At 40.8% G+C, this 17121-nt stretch overlaps 1 protein-coding gene across 4 annotated transcripts in view; it reads left to right on the plus strand.

The window, feature by feature from the left end:
- Positions 1 to 477: 477 nt before the first annotated feature.
- Positions 478 to 17121, plus strand: part of zbtb7b (zinc finger and BTB domain containing 7B) — a 19539-nt gene continuing 2895 nt past the window's right edge. Inside the window, exons 1-2 of one of the 4 annotated variants that reach the window (XM_020617644.1) lie at positions 478 to 946; positions 2757 to 2852. The gene's annotated coding sequence lies outside the window, so the exon portion shown is untranslated. The other 3 variants (XM_020617646.1, XM_020617645.1, XM_020617647.1) reach the window with 3 other exon arrangements.

Below are 17121 nucleotides of genomic sequence, written 5' to 3' on the forward strand. Positions count from 1 at the left end.
TTAGCAAAAAGTCATTATAGAAAGTCCCTACTGTTGCCCTTTTCTGCCCTCACACTGGATGTGACACATCCTCTAAGAGTTTCAATTATCATAATAGGTTCCGTTTAACTTGAATCATCTGACAGCCTCAGTCCAGGCACCTGTTGTGTGGAGAGTCCCATCTCTCCATCCGTGGTCACCTCTGGATAACTTTTGAGGGAATAGCCATCGCTAAATCGGGAGGAAGGGGAGGGGAGGGGGGCTAGGTCTACGTCCATTGAAAATGCTTTCAGGTAAGTAATAAGCAGATATACTTCCATCCGCTTTCGCTGCTCGCTGTAGGTAACTCTTCACATCTTTGCGCAGCGATGCACAGGCGAAAAAGGAGGAGGCGGCACAGGGGTCTCCAAACTTGCCCACCTACCTCCTCCCTCCGCTACCTCCTCCCTCCGCTACCTACACTGCGACAGACATCTCTGCTGGCCTATCACACCACAGCCGGACCCCCTCCGTCCTCAAGCTCCCTCCAGCCCTCCCTCCCCTGTGCCCTGCCCACCTCGGCGGTCTCTACTCCAGCCCTGCCAGAGCCAATCCGCGTCTGGGTGTAAGTAGGGCAAACTGCTTCCTGGTTCTCAGAAAGGAGGAGCAGGGAGTCGGAGTGGGCCAGCAGAGGCAGCAGACAGGGGGTCAGAGCAGCCCAGAGAGCCGTCGGTCTGCTAAGAGGGGACCAACAAGAAAAACGCCAACGCACGGTTTAGAGAAGAATAAAGCCTCCCTGGTGGCGAACTGAAGACGACAGGAGCCGTGACCCCGGTGGAGAAGCAAAAACAAGGGCCGGGAGGTTTAAAAAAAAAAAGAGAATAAGAAGTAGAAGAAGTCGCCAGGGTGGGACGGAATAATCCAGGAAGTGCAGAGGCCGGTCAGGTGGGAGGCGGCGAGTCAGGACAGGTGACACACCGGCACCCAGGTAACTGCTTCACCTGACTTCTGTCGAAATGACTGAAAACTGTAACACGCCAATAAGTTAAATGTGGTTTAAGTGACATGTCTGCCATGACAGCACCGGCTTGCCTGAATCTGCAGTCTTCCTCAAGTGTTGTGATCGGGGTCACGGGAGGACTATCCACGTCATGGGTGTTCGGTAACTTCCGTCGACATTTATTCCCCGTTATTTCACAACCACAGTGCGTTTCGGAAATTGCTTTTACGTGCACAGAACGAAAGCTAGGCTGCGCTGTTTTGGAGCAGGCGCTGATGGCACTGTTTGATACGTGCGTCTGTGAGCCGCCGCGGCCAGGTAAGAGAGAGAGAGACAGCGGGGTCGCCGGGTTTCTGAATACTCGGCTGCTAATTATAGCCAAGAACACCGGCTGACACCTAAAACCCAACCTGCTCTCACGCACATCACCTTCCTGTCCGCTGCTCATGGTTCACGGAGCGCACTGGATGTGCTGCATTTAACCATTTGCACCTTAACGATCGCCCTTCATTGTTTTGCTAATCATAATTATCATCACCATCATTCTCGTGGCGCACCCATTATTTTATTTGAACCCTGTCACCGTCTTGTCTTAGAGTAGGATGTGCTGGGCTGTAATGTTAGGCTAAGGCTTGGTAACCTCATGGGTGGGGAGGGCTGTCATGCCAGTGGGCTTTTGTGCGTGTGTGGAAGTGTTGCTCTCCTGACTCGCCCCTGTGACAGACCGGCCTAACAAGCTCAACTGGCTTGGGCTTGGTTTCCCTGTCATGGGCACAGCTTGGTTGGTTAAATCTTCAGGCATCCATGCAGGTAGATAATGTCTTATGCCCTCTAGGCTTAGGTGTTATCAAAGCTTTTTTGTTTCCCAGCTGGCCTTTTGGGCTCTGAGTCTCGAGTGGGAGGCTGACACATTGTCTACTGCCTCTGATTGTGGGCAAGCTTGTGACTGAAGGGAAGAAAGGTTTGCAGAAGTGTGAATAGTTTTTATTGTTTTATCCCCTGTGTGCCAGGGCTACAGACCACCGTCATGTGAGTGGACATTTCTAATGCTCTCTCATACTGGGATTGTTCCTCACACATGTAGGAGCCATCAGGGGCTTGAAATAAATTCCTAATGCCAGTTTGCTGTTTGCTCTGGGTTTGTCTGCAACATAATTAGATATTTGTGCTTAATCTCCTGTTCCTGCTGTCTTGACATGACCTCCATCATGCTCTGCAATCTACAAGCCTCCCTGTTGTAGCTGATATCCCTTTTCCCTTTTCTCTGACATCTCATTATTGTATGTTTAGTCTGACTCTTCACTTTTACACAGACACACGAATACTTTGTCACTTTCCAGCATCTTTTGAATATTTCTTAGAGATCCATAGAAATTCACATACCATCACCAGTGTGTTGGTAATCATGGCCATCTCAAGAGGTCTGCGTTTAAATGGGTATATGTGTGTGTGTGTGTGTGTGTTGGTGTGGGCTTTCCCAGCTTTGACTGTTGTATAACTTCTTTTCTGAAGAAGTCAAAGTAGGAAGCAGTTGGTTTCTGTCTTTTATGAGAACCCCAGAGTCCACTCCATATTGCATCTGATGCATCATATGATAGTCTGTGGGATGTGTGTGTTTGTCCACAAGCTCTAAGCTGTTTTACAAAAAGAAAAAACACATGTCTCAGTTTGTCGGCATTTTATATTTTCTTTATATTAGTTTATCACTGTTCACACTTGGTAGCTATCCATCACCCCTTTTGATGAGGAATACTCATAACAGACTGACTCTTTAATACTTCTTTGCCTTTCCCATCAGGTTTTTGACCTCTGCTGAACTATAACCAAAGCGGGAAGGACGAGCAAGATAGACAGAACGCAGGCACCCATCTTCTCCTGGGTTTATGGACTGGAGGTAGGAAGCTTAATACATATATTATATATCACATCTTAAACCTCACCATCGGTCCCTCAGACTTTCCAACAATCTTTTATTTATGCTTGCAGACATTTTGCCACACACCCTATTTCCTCAAAACATTTTGGCTCATACACATACAGTGGGACAAGGATTATCCTAACTTTAAGGATTCAGTACGCTTCAAACTAACTTGGTAAAAACTGGGTTAACTCTTGCTCAAAGGTGGGGTGACAAACTGGTTGTCATAGAGTGCTGAGACTAGATACGTGATTCAAAATTTGGATGATAGTGCACAGTTTTGCTCCTAGAAGCTATTCATCATAGTGCACTCAGTTATAAATATGAAAAGTAATGGAAATATAGTTTAAAACCAAATGAAAAGGTTTTGACCTTATTGACAAGCACTTCTGATGAAGTACACTGAAGCATTTAACACAGAATAAGTATGCACATATTTAAATATATATTCACAGCATGTAGTGGTGATTGTCAGTGATGGAAAGCTACAGAAATTCTTGGTCACAGGACTTTTAATCTCATTTCAGAAGCTCTACAAGAGTCTGATAAACACTGGAAGCATACTGACACCTTTAAAATGCCAAAATAGCAGTGTTGGTTGCAACAAACACGATGTGACACATATTGCTGTGATTGGTGTCAAATTCTGATTCTTTTGGAATTCATTTTTCCTACTCACTCGTCCTCAGCTGAATATATCTGCATAAAGCCATATGTTACATTTATTTTAATTAGCACCTTTTAGAGGCATAGATATGAATCAGAAATCAACAAACTGCAGCCATGATAACAGAGCATCAAGTCTGTGAAGTTGTTTCACCCTTTTAATGTAGTTTTGCACTAAAAATGCCACAGAGCTTCCAGGTTATGTGAACACAATCATGTTATTTATTGAAGTGATGAAGTCAGATGTCATTGTTTTTTTAACCGGATGCAACAAACCCTGCAAATGTTTTTATTAACCTACTCTACCACAGATTTTGTTTACTTTAAGCAGTTAAGGTCCCAGTGAGATTCCAGTCTCATTTTCAATAGAGACCTGGCCGAGACAGCAGCATCAACAACACAGTTACCATGTAGTTCAGTGTACAGTCACAGTAAAATTTGAGGGAGATTCAATAAATAAGAATGATACCATGGTATAGTTAAAAACACAATCACAATTTCCATTAGATTGTTTCTTTCCTGGTTAAGATCCTTTTTAATTCACCCACTGTCTTTTTTTTTTTTTTTTTTGAGTTTATAATCGGGCAAATTTAAAAAGTTCAATAAAACAGTACAGATTTCTGCATTAACAGCAAACTTACACAGCTGTATAGACACACTGTGATGAATGAAACAAGTTCAGTCAGTTCCTAAATAAAACGGACTGAGATCCATTGACCAGGCTCAGCCCACCCCACGTCGGAGTAATACAGATGAATTATTACATGTAGATGTACGTAGAATAGGACTAATGTCCTTGCCACAAATCATCCAGAATAGCCAATTCTGTATATGTTTTCCTGAACATGTCAGATATTTTTCTGCTCCTCTGACACAGTTTACACTACAAACATGAATGATATCATGGGGGACAAACTTCAATAAGCACTGATGGTTGGAAAGAATGGTGAGGGGTTTTGTTATAGAGGTAGACCTTTTCAAAAAACATTCTCTGTCCTTAGGGGGGAAAAAAACTATGAGCTGAATAAAGTGGTCAAGCAGTTAAATATTTTATAGGCAACCTGGAAGTTAAGTCCTCTGTGGTTCATTGGCTGCAGACGCTCTAGTACTGCAATCAGCTTTTAAAGATGGCTCAGGAATGACACCATAAATAAACTCTGTGCTTAAAATGGCTTGTCGCTATTTATAGGTTTGTATTATGTTCGACAATAAGCACAAAACAGCGCTGCTTTTGAGAAGCTTTAAAGCCTTATTGACAGTGGTATAGCAGTAGGCTAATTTACACATTCCTCCTGTACTAACAGTTTATTGAGCTTCAGCCTAACTTGATGCTAGACAATTTAAACCTAAATACAACTGGAAAAATGTGAATTTGTAAATCTACTGTATTACAGTTGTTATTAAACCTGAGTGCAATTTCTGATTGCTATAATCAATAATGTACTTTATTAGGGCACACTAAAGCCTCAGAAGTCACAGAGAGTAGCAGTTGGTTTGCGTTCCCTCACTGAATAATGAATAAAGAATATTACTGTGGCTTTTCTCACCACACACATAATTTCATGCTTTTTAGGAAAGTTTAATTGTAATGTTCAGCCAAAGAAACCCACAGTTCAAAAAAGACATGTTTCCCTGTGTTACGAGTCAAAACTGGACCTCATAAACAAAACATTTCTGATGTTCCTTTCTTGAAATTATCAACTTAATGTAGTTTGTAATACAAGTCATACACATACTGTATGGCTCTAAAGGAATATCTTGATAATTTAATTCGTCAGTGTGAATGTGCTTATATTATTTAACGAAATTAAATTTCAAAATCAAAATTCACTTGCATCTCCAGTCACGTGTTTTCAGCTCATTCCAGCATGCAGATTAATTTGATAATGATATATTAATTAAACACCAATCTAAAACAACCATAGATCTGCATTCTTGATTATTGTTCATCATCGCTAGAAGAAAAAAGAAAATGAAAATGTTTTTTCTGCTAAAATTCTTTACCACAAATTTACAGCTTTTCATTGATGCAGTATTGGTGTACAGTCCTTTCTCTAGATGATATTTGGGCATGAAAGATTATTATTATTATTATTATCAAAGCAACTTTACAAATAGCTATTGACACAAACTTAATTCAAGTCGAAGTGTGCGTGTGAGGTGGGCAAGTCAGCAAATCATGTGACCGTGGCTTTGCTGGAGTGTGACTACCATGTGTCCGTGACCTAGCTGGAAGGGGGAAGTGACATTGAGTGGTCTGTCAGGCGAGGAAGACACATACACACACTCCAAGACATGCATAACATGCATATAGAAGCACATATAGATACATGCACACAGTTCCAGGAAATGCTTTTAATTGGGCCATGTGAGCCCACATAAATTCCCCCTTTTCAGACATGGGTCTTTCAGTTTCATGCAAACTGACTGAGTGGGAGGAAGGTGGGGAGGAAGACAGAGAGTGGGGGAGGGAGACTGGGAGTTGAAAGAAGTAAAGGTTTCTTTCTTCGCCCCTAACATCTGAAGGTGTCTCACCTCTACTTTGTCCCCCTGCAATATCTTTTATTCCCTGAAAATGTCTTGATTCCTCATTTTTGCTTTGATTTGTATTTATGCAAAATACAAGGAAGAATTGCATGTCTGCACTCATCCAACACAAGAAATATATGTTTAATTGGATGGTTTGTTTATTTGCAATTAATTCACTAGCTTATTTTATAGATTATTTGCCTGGAAGTCCTCTTTTATTAAAAAATGCACATAAATTATGACGGTAACCTTTGACCTTCGGATACACACTGTGTTTTCACCATACATGGCAGTTGTTTCTCCACATTGAGGCAGCAATGGCACAGGGGTGACTACGTGGTGTCCGTAATCCAGTTTTCTGCTGCTGCAGTTGAGTCTTGCCCCCACTCGATCTCTGTCAATAGAGGAAGTTATGTATCTGCCATTTCCTCTTTTCAGTCATGAGTTTCTGTAGCATTTGAAAGCCCTCCCTCACTCTCGACCACCAGCTTGGCAGCCCACGTCGCCATGTGTTAACCAATCAGCAGGTGGCCATGACTCTTCTTGTAAAGAGTCAGAGAAGAAAGAGGAAAAAAGAGACATGAGAAAAAGTTACAGAACATGATTCAGCTCTTCTAGTAACAGTGCAATTGTTTCTGTACACAGTGAGCGGGCGGTTATCATAAATAGGTACCGTGAGACAACACTTCAGGGAAAGTGAGAATGAACACCCAAACATGAGCAGATGAACAGTGTCACAGATGCTGAAACTGACCCCTTTCATGTGTGGTGTTAAGAGGGGAACTCCAGCCACAAATGGAGGATTTATTCCAAAAGGCTGCGTACCATCCTCTTTGGAAGAAGAAAATCTTTTTTAATATTAAAAAACAAACATTATTATTGTTGCAGAAGGGACACATGACACATCAGACTCATCATAGTTTCAATATCTTAAAACTGGACCAAACGTCTCTAATAAAATGCACACTTCTTCTCCCCCCAAAGAAATGCCATCCGTCGTTTATTCTGTGAAAGTTTAAAGACACAGTCGACTGTGAGACATCCATCATGAATAGCTATTATCAGTTACAGTAGTTGAACTCAAGCCTGTTGTCATTTTTGCACGTAGTTGTCTGATTCCTAACTTTTATGACACAACAGCCGTAGGTGAAGCAGTTGTGCATCAGTCATCTGGACCACAAGTCCCTCCCTGAAGTTATTCTGAAGTTCTGTTCTAATTCATGGATTGTAGTTACAGTAAAACAGATGGTCTCTTCACCGCCCTGTGTTGCTGTCACACTGTTGATGTATTTTTTGGGAACGTGGAACATCTTTCACTCATATCCTTTAATTGTCTTTTTCTATCTGTGTCCTGATGCAGAATTTTACTAAATGTTCCTCAGAGCTCGTTAAACTTGTTTTCTGTGTGTCAGTTTGTCTTCCATTTAAATATCTCTGCATCTGTTCTAGTGAGCACAGGAAGAGGAAATTGATCAGGATCAGTTAGTTTTGCGACATTTCTGTCTTTCTGAGTTCGTGTGTGTGTGTGTGTGTGTGTGTGTGTGTGTGTGTGTGTGTGTGTGCGTGTGTGTGTGTGTGTGTCCAGTGCTTTTGCAACATCTTCCCCTAAAATGGGAGGTCATTTCAGTGGGAGCACAGCACTTGTTGAGACCCTCCCAGTGATGTGGCAACTTAGTGTTGAGACACACACACACACACACACACACTGTACATGCAGTGCAACAATAATAGGAGTCTAAACAGCTGTTCTTATCAATAGATATGTGTAGACTGGAAAGTTGAGTTTAATTCCCATCATATATTTATTTGTTCTTTGAACAAATATATTCCCAGGCAGATGCCAGTTCTAAACCAGTTCTCCAGAATCATCCCAGTAACCCCACCACCTCGACTGAGGGGCAAATAGTAAGAAGAAACATCAGCTGCAGAGTCGTGTCTTAAAAAAATCTCCAGATTTCCCACACAGACACACACACATGAACATACCCACGCTTGTCGACACCTAAACACTCATAAATGTTCAAACATTGATTTATTTAGGTGCTCAGCATCTGCTAGGTGTAGGCGTGTGTGGAGGAGAAAACCCTAAATGACATTTTTGCTTGAGCTACTTTAGTGGAATGATTCGTTTTGAGTTGTAGGTTTGGTGTTACCGTCGTTTCTGCAGTTTGTGGTGCTCATATGTGTTAGGCTGTCAAGTGTTTACGGTAGTGCCTTCCCAACATTTAAAACATTAATAGTTTAAGGTTCCCAAAAGTATTTTTAATTATACAGCCACTGAAAACGATTACAGAATTATATTTTTTTTTCATAATTTATGGGAGTACATATAAAAATCTATTGATATGTTTATGTGTCATGTTTGGTGTACATTTTATTTAGAATCCAAACAAATTTTCTTTTAATATTTGTAAAAATTGATATAAATAAAAAATACTACATTTCATTATACAGTAATTAATACAAAGTGACAATTTTTTGCATTACAAATATTTGCATAGAGCAAACCTATGTACACAAATAATTTAGTATTAATATATCAGCTTACATACACAAAGCTGAATATTTTCTTTATAGTTTCTGTTAAAAATGGCTGAAAGTTCTTCCTTGGTCATTTTTAGCCTCACAGCTTCATCAAATTTGAAAAAACTATCAATTAGAAACATTTGAACAAATGTTAAATCACTATTATTACTCTCTTTGGCACAGATTTTGAAACTGTCTGATTTTGGCTTCTTTGGAAAGTCTGACTGGAAAGAGACATTCCTACTGTACCTACTGTAAATATTTTCCAAAGTAGTATGTAGTCAATAACCAAATGACTAAGTTAATTTATTCTCTGTGTGAACACTCAATGAAAAGTTGCAAACCCGAGGTCGATTAGACCCTGGTGTGCTGCGCTCGGTGCTCTACTCCATGATTACGCCTACACACTTCATTTGTTTGCACCATGGGCTGACATGTTAAAACACCCCCGCCGAGTTACAGCAAATGTGCTGTTGATTTACTTTGTGTTTGACAGTTATTATACTTTATCGTTCTTTCAATGTGTTCATTACAGTTTTTCCACATAGTTATCATACATGCAGAGGACCACCATCTCCTCAGATGGGCTCACCAGATACCGTATATCGTCATCATTAAAACCACAAATACTGGTCAGATTAAAATTTCTCGCCTACTCTTGCATATTAATTGATGCAGGATGTGATTTGCCCACACACCTTAACACGCCAGCGTTCAGCCCCATCGTATAAACTGGTGACCAGATAAGGAACTCAGAGAGAGGGAGAGCAATGTGTGAAACCACTTTGTCAGCATGCCTTGTTTCTCACATCTGTATGTGTTCTCCATCTTAGGTTGAAACTCCCTTTTGTTGATGCTAATGATAGAGGTGGCTGCTACCACATTTCTCCCTCAGACATCTGCACGCACAAACCCACACACCTGCAAGGACTCTTGCTACTTCCTGTGGCTGCGTGCATGTGTTCACCTCTCGCTGTTTATCTGCCAGTCGTCATGTCATGGCTGCTCTCCCTTCTCTTTTTCTGGCTCACCCTCTCTCTCTCCTTGTAACTTAACTCTCTCTACTCTTGTTTCATGTCTCCTCACTAACACAGATTGTTTGAGGCTGGGACTAGATTTTCCTGTCTTAACCTCCCCTCTTCTTTATCTTTCAGATTATCTGTACACCCACTCCCCCCTCACTCACTCATGTGTTTCTCCTCCCCCATACCCTCCTTTTTGCTTGTGTGATTTCTAAGAACATGTGTGTATTTAGAAAACATACCTCCCTCGTGTTCCTTTTGTTGTCTCTTCTCGAATTTCAGACAGTTTTCCTTTTTCCAACCTCAGATTGATTTCTTTTCCTGTTCCTGCTCTCTCCTCCTTTCACTGTGGCAAACACACCAAAATGTTACACATTATGCTCATTTTTGAAAAAATAAGCACAATTATGTTATTATTTTTTCCTTTTAAAGTGGAAGCCAGAGGTTTACAGGCACTTAGGTTGAAGTCATTAAAACTTTTTTTAACCGCTCCACAGATGTCATGTTAAACTCTCATTTTGGTAATTCAGTCAGGAAGTATTTTATGCATGACACACAGGTAATTTTTCCAACAGTGGTTTACAGACAGATTATTTCCCTGATTGTTCACTATATCACAGTTCCAGGAGGTCAGAAGTTTACATACACTCAGTCGACTGGGCTTTTAAACAGCTTGGAAAATTCTAGAAAATGATGTCATGGCTTTAGAAGCTTCTGATTGGTTAATTGACATCATTTGAGTCAATAGGAGGTGCAGCTGTGGATGTATTGTAAGGCCTACCTTCAGACTCAGTACCTCTTTGTTTGACTTCATGGGAAAATCAAAAGAAATCAGCCAAGACATCAGAAACAAACTGTACCCCCACAAGTCTGGTTTATCCTTGGGAGCAATTTCCAAACGCCTGAAGGTACCACCTTCATCAGTACTAACAATACTACACAAGTATAAACACCATGGGTCAACGCAGCCATCGTACCGCTCAGGAAGGAGGCGCGTTCTGTCTCCTAGAGATGAACGTACTTTGGTCTGAACATTACAAGTCAGTCCCAGAGCAACAGCAAAGGACCTTGTGACGACACTGGAGGAAACAGGTACCAAAGTATCTGCATCCACAGTAAAACGAGTCCTATATCAACATAACCTGAAAGGCTGCTCAGCAAGGAAGAAGCCACTGCTCCAAGACCGCCATAAAAAGGCCAGTGACGGTTTGCAGCTGCACATGGAGACAAAGATCTGACTTTCTGGAGAAACGTCCTCTGGTCTGATGAAAGAAAGATTGAACTGTTTGGCCATAATGACCATCGTTATGTCTGGAGGAAGAAGGGGGAGGCTTGTAAACTGAAGAACATCATCCCAACCGTGAAGCATGAGGGTGGCAGCATCATGTTGTGGGGGTGCTTTGCTGCAGGAGGGACTGGGGCATTTCACTAAATAGAATGAATGAATGAATGAATGATAATGTGGATATATTGAACACAACATCTCAAGACATCAGCCTGGAAGTGAGAGCTTGGCCACAAATGGACAGTGACCCCAAGCAGACGTCCAGAGTTGTGGCAAAATGACTTAAGGACAAAGTCAAGGTATTGGAGTGGTCGTCACAAAGCCCTGACCTCAGTCCAATAGGAAATCTGAAAAAGCATGTGCGAGCAAAGAGGCCTCCAAACCTGACTCAGTTCCACCAGTTCTGACAGGAGGAATGGGCTGAAACTCCAGCAACTTATTGTAAGAAGCCTCCTGGAAGACATCCCAAAACATTTGAACCAAGTTAAACAATTTAAAGGCAACGCTACCAAATACTGACCGAGTGTATGTAAACTTCTGACCCACTGGGAAAGTGATGACAGAAATAAAAACTCAAATAAATCTTTTTATCTACTGTTACTTTGACTTTTCACATTCTTAAAATAAAGTAGTGATCATAACTGACCTCAGACAGAATCTTTATAGGATTAAATGTCAGGAGCTGTGAAAAGTTTAAATCTATTTGGCTAAGGTGTCTGTAAACTTGTATATGCAGAAAGCATTTTGGTATTATGCTGAATCATCAGTTCTGAAGTGTTTATATAATGTTTCATCACAGTTAAAAAACTGTAAAGAAGAAATGGCTTTAAAATATATAAAAAGAAGTTCAGAATACTTTATTTGTCTGTCAATGGGTGTTTTGAGGCAGGTATGTAAACACAACTTCACATATTACATTTAGTTTTATTACAAATAACAATGTTAGAAATTGTTAAGATACACATGGATGGCAGTGGCATACTGTATCTGTAACTGTTCCACAATATGCGGTGCCACAGTGGACCATTAAGTCAAAATGTTGCCAAAACCAGACGTTTGTTTGCCCCCATGAGCCACAGGCCGCCGCAGGAGCATTGGCCCTCCTCCCTTTAAAAAAAAAAAAGTGCTTAATTTTAGGTGTACATTAATAAAAAAAAGCAAAATGCATTAATTGGTACGGTTATGGCCAAGACGGGCCAGGAAAATAGAGCCACAGATTCAACATACAATACTGATATATGGGGACTATATGTGGATATCTTAAAAATCTGCTTAACTTAAAGTTATTGAGATGTTTGATGCTGTCACAGTTGCCCAGCTCCTACACAGGATAAAAAGAACATTTTTTTTCTTTACAAAATTTCAGGGCAGATATTGGTGAATACTTTGGGACAGTGTATACAGTATGTGCACCCAAATGTCTTGTCTCATGTGTTGATAAGCTGATAATCCTCGAGCAGATTCACACCAACGTGCAGGTCTGGCATGCAAACTGGATGCTGTTCTAGCTCACAGTGGAGTGTTGTGGTGTGGGAGGGCGAGGGGATAAGGGCCTCGGCTCTGCCAGCCAAATTAATAATGTAATGTGTTCTTGGAACTAAGACCACAGTGTGCGCATGCGTCCACACACACATGCACACAAACCATAATGCCCCAGTTACAGTAAGACAGAGGAGAGCTTGTTTGCAGGGGCTTTCTTGAATAAATGACAGAAACTTCTGCTGAGAAACACCAGCTGAATGGAGTTTTTTTTATTTTTTTTTAATTCCTGCTTCAGCCTAGCCATGGCAGGGTACAGTCGTTCTAATTATCATGATGGTGTCTCAAGTTTTGTCTTTGGCAAATTCAAATGGCAATTCAAATTCTCCATGGTTGCGTTTGTTTTTTATATCTCCTGGTGGGATGCAAATATTTAGTCCCGGAGGGAACTGCTGGGATGCAGAGCAGGTGGAGCCTGTGTTTTATCAGCCAGCAGAGACGAGCTGTATTATAAGAAGACCTGGATGTGTCAGTTTATGTGCAGCCAGTATTTGAATGTAGTTTTGGGCAGAGTTGTTGCTTAAATGTGACGGTTGTGCAATAAGATAGTTCTGTGTGAGCTGCTCTGCTGGGCTGAAAGCAGCAGCTCTGGTTTGGCAGACGTGTGTGTACTCTCATCTCTTCTCATCCCCCCGTTTCCTCCTCCCCTACTCTTCCTCAGAAAAGGTGTCCCAGTACCACACTCCACTCACTACCCCAAATAAGTGAGGTGTAAAAGAGGGTGAAATCTAACTCTTAAAATCAGTTTGTCACAGAGAAGAAAAGTGGTGAGAGGCAGACGAGTGTGTGGAGGAGAAACGGTATGAACTTGAATTTTACTTTCCATGTTTGGCTGCTTTGCTGTGTTTCTGGTGCAGCAGTGGTTGTTTAGCATCAGTATTTGTTATGTTGTGGTTATGAATAATATCTCAACTATGGGATTTTATCTTGGAGTGAAACACTATTGATGTGTGTGTGTGTGTGTGTGTGTGTGCATATAGGAGTGTTTCATTTACTGTACAGAATGGACAACATCTCCTTATTTGTGAACATTGTTACAGTAATAAGTATAGTTTACACATTATGTGAGCTGCTACCAGAACTGTAATGTATCCTGACCTAGGCATGATATAACATAACATTTTATAGATAACATTTATTGCTAACTTTTTTTTAAAAGTCTACTTTCAAAATTTTTACAACTTTACTATTCAATTCAAATTTTAATGTTTGACTTTATGAAAGTCAAATATGTATGTATTCATTTGAGTACTGGGTGTACTGAGGAAGCCATCACAACACACGTAACCAGCCATACGCATTCACATTAACCAATACACACACGTGGATGTGTACTTTGGAAAACATCTGACATCAGAATTCATAAAAGCTTTTCTCCTTCTCCCTCTCACCCACAGTTTTCTGTGAATAGTATAAAGTCATACTTTCCCCCTTAGTGCTGGAGCCTGATATAATTGAGGTGGACTGGGAAAATGTTCTGCCTTTAACGGAAAATAAGAGCCATAAAAATAATACTAACCGTTCTAGTTCCAGTTGTCGCACAGTCTTAGTGTGTGTGCAGTGGGATTTCATGATATAGGTTACGGACACTTTAACCCGGTTTACACTGAAGAATAAATCTCTGTATGCAGGTTTGGCTGATACTGCAGCTGTAATTTTTTGGTCTCAACACAAGCTACTTTCTTTTTTTTAAGAATCATATTATGTTGTGGTAGTGGACAGTAATGATGGATTTAAGTTTCCATTTCTTTTTCAGAAAAAACGAATCCTCTAGGGATTCTTTTCTAAACTTGTTTCATTAAAAATTTTCTTTAGCTGTATGATCAAAACACAGGTTGAAGCTATAGCTTTTTTGACAGTTGGATTAAAAAAAAGTTTTAAAAAAAATCTTTGTTTTCAGCAGTTTTATCTGAGCTTTTAACAAATAAATCCTCGTTGTTAAGGGAGAGGAAGAGTGTGTGCATAATGAAAGCAAAGGATGAGGAAACCGTAAAGTTGCAGAGGAGGTGAATTCCTGCAGCTTCAACAAAGAGTGGGAGGTGAGAGAAAACAGAGAAATAAAATACAATTGTTGGAAGGATAATATCTTAACATCTGTTGCATTTAATGCAGAAAATATGAAAAGAGGGCAGATTTTTAAGAGTTGTACTTTTCAGGAAGCCTTTTTGTGGTTTGTTTTGGCAAGAATTACAGTGACATTAAAACCATTACACATTAAATACACATCAAACACACCTAAGAGCAAACAGTGTTATCGCTTGCTTGATTTAAAGGTACTGAGCTAAATTAACATGGTAGTAATTATGAGAGCTTGTGACATGACATTATGAGTTTGTGGTATCGGCTCGTGGGCTGTTTTAACCTTAGCTACAATATGTTGCAAGATTCAGCAACTTATGCACACTGTCCTTGGTTAGCAGCGAAAAAGAGAAACAAGGTGATGAGGAAGGAGAAGGGGGGATATGAACAGTGTATAGTTTGTGTGTGTCTGTGCTCGCATGTGTCAGTATTAAGTGACTCATACAGACAGAAAATTGATGGGAATCATTGCAGCTTCTTTGCAATCTTATTATTTTCCGAACACAACTGTGTTCGAAGGAATATGCCTAAAATAACAAGTGTGAACCACCACAACCCATGATGCTTTTTTTTTCTCTCCCCTGCGATGGAAATTTAATGTGCGTTGTCGTATGCTCTAGCTAAAATCCTTTGGTTCTCGCTTTTCTGCACCACTTGCTTAAGATTTCTATTTTTTGGGTTTCACACAACAATCCTGTTTTCCTGTGGATGCATTTTAAAGAATGATTCCCTATGAGAGCTGTACTTCATTGTGACGCTCGGGTCTGTTATCACATCTATTCACAGTAAGACAAACTGTACACATACAAGGTCAAGGGATGCATTACACTTTGTCCTACAGAGAATTAAATAGTGAGTTCACAGCAGGGGGTTTTTCTTCCACCCATGATGCTTTTTCCACATACGGTGTTATTATCTGTATATGTATATAATACTGTTATATATCTACATAGGCTGAAACTAGCAATCATGGTAGTTATTTATTCATCTATAGATCATTTTCTTAAGTTTGGTCTGTAAAATGTCAGAAAATGGCCAAAGCCTGAGAGACGTCGTAAAATGTTTTGACCATTATAAAAATAGTTTCTGTTGACCAGCGAATTATTCAACTTGTTGCTACAGCTCTGTTGCTACAGCTCTAGTATGAAATGGGTGAAAGAACGATGTGTGTCTGTGTGTAAAAGACAAAGCAAACATATGCTCCTTAACTTTTTCACTTTTACTTTATCAGCGGTTGCCCCAGCACGTTCTTGCTTCAAGCAGAAGAGGACATTCTTGTAAAATGTTTTGGCAGTAAATATCTGTTGTAGAGGCCATGATGTTATTTTATCTCGAGCAGTCAGTAACGTTCAGCGTGCCTTGGTTTCAAAGGAAGAGCTTTCTGCACCAGTTTTTCTCTGTAGTATGCTATAATATGGTTTAACTCTCATATTGCACCTACCTGAATGTTTGTTCCTGGGTGTAGTATGACTCATAATGCCAATATGATTTTGGTTCTTACATGGTTGTTTAACTTTGACATTCTTTGAGTTGACAAAAAAAAAATCGCAATTTCTCATGTGTTTTGGTTGCATGTGCTTCTTTCCTTCCTGCCAAACCAGTTCAACAAATGAGTGTGGTCTGAAGCCTGAAGGTTACTGGTTCTACATTATCCTCAGCTGTGTCATGACCCTGAATGCGCCGCTACCTGTCTACCTGCTGGCTTCCTTCTGAACGGGGAGAGGTCGACAGAGAAACCATGTTTATCGGAAAGTGTTCGGGGGGGAGGGGTATCTCTGAATCTCTTGTCGTCACCGTGCACCCTTTTTTGATACAACAGGAAGGAGAGTGTGAAAGAATGTGTGAAAGAGGTAGACATCCCCAAGGATGAACACTTAACCCCGACTTCTGACGAGAGATCAGACCTTTAATTTGCACATCTAAGGGAAAAGGGAAATAGGAAACAAAAAGTGGTTTTTAAAGAGAGCGAGAGAGAAGGTAAGTGAAGGAGAAGAGTGAAAGAGTGAAAAGATGGATGCCATGAGACACACGCTGCCTCGCCTCCAGCTAACTGTGCCCATGCCAATAAAGATGGGGAAGGTAGGACTGACATTTGATTTAATCTTGTGGCGTTTTAGCCCATCCTCTAATGAGAAAGCAAAGGCCTGGTATCGATTTGAAGGATCAAAAAGCTTGAGCTGCATAAAAGTGTTGGCAAGTTTTTGAAATATTTATTTAATTGGTTGTACTTTGCTAGTGTATGGGTGGAGTACGTTTGTGTGTGTTGGTGTTAAGATCATCACATAACAGGATAAATCTAACAATAGCAGGTGGGGGGAGCCGCAAATTGGCACGCAATGTGTGCGTACAGTGTATGTGTGTGTGTGTGTGTGCACTTCTACCCGTGTGTGTATTTAATAGGGTGTGTTTTGGAGCAGGTTAGTCAGGTGGATGTACCATCGCTGTGCAGAGCCCTCTGAGCCCTGTGTGAACGCTGTTATTGGATGGCCAGGGGGCTGCCAGTTGCTATGGGAGGGAGATGAAAGGCAGGGAGGGGGGAATCTGGAGGGTGAGTTGTTTGTGGAAAATCTGGTCTGCTTAGGTGTGTGAGAGATATTGT

Source organism: Monopterus albus, unplaced genomic scaffold (assembly GCF_001952655.1).
Source record: "Monopterus albus unplaced genomic scaffold, M_albus_1.0 scaffold192.1, whole genome shotgun sequence".
Classification (NCBI taxonomy): Eukaryota; Metazoa; Chordata; class Actinopteri; order Synbranchiformes; family Synbranchidae; genus Monopterus; species Monopterus albus.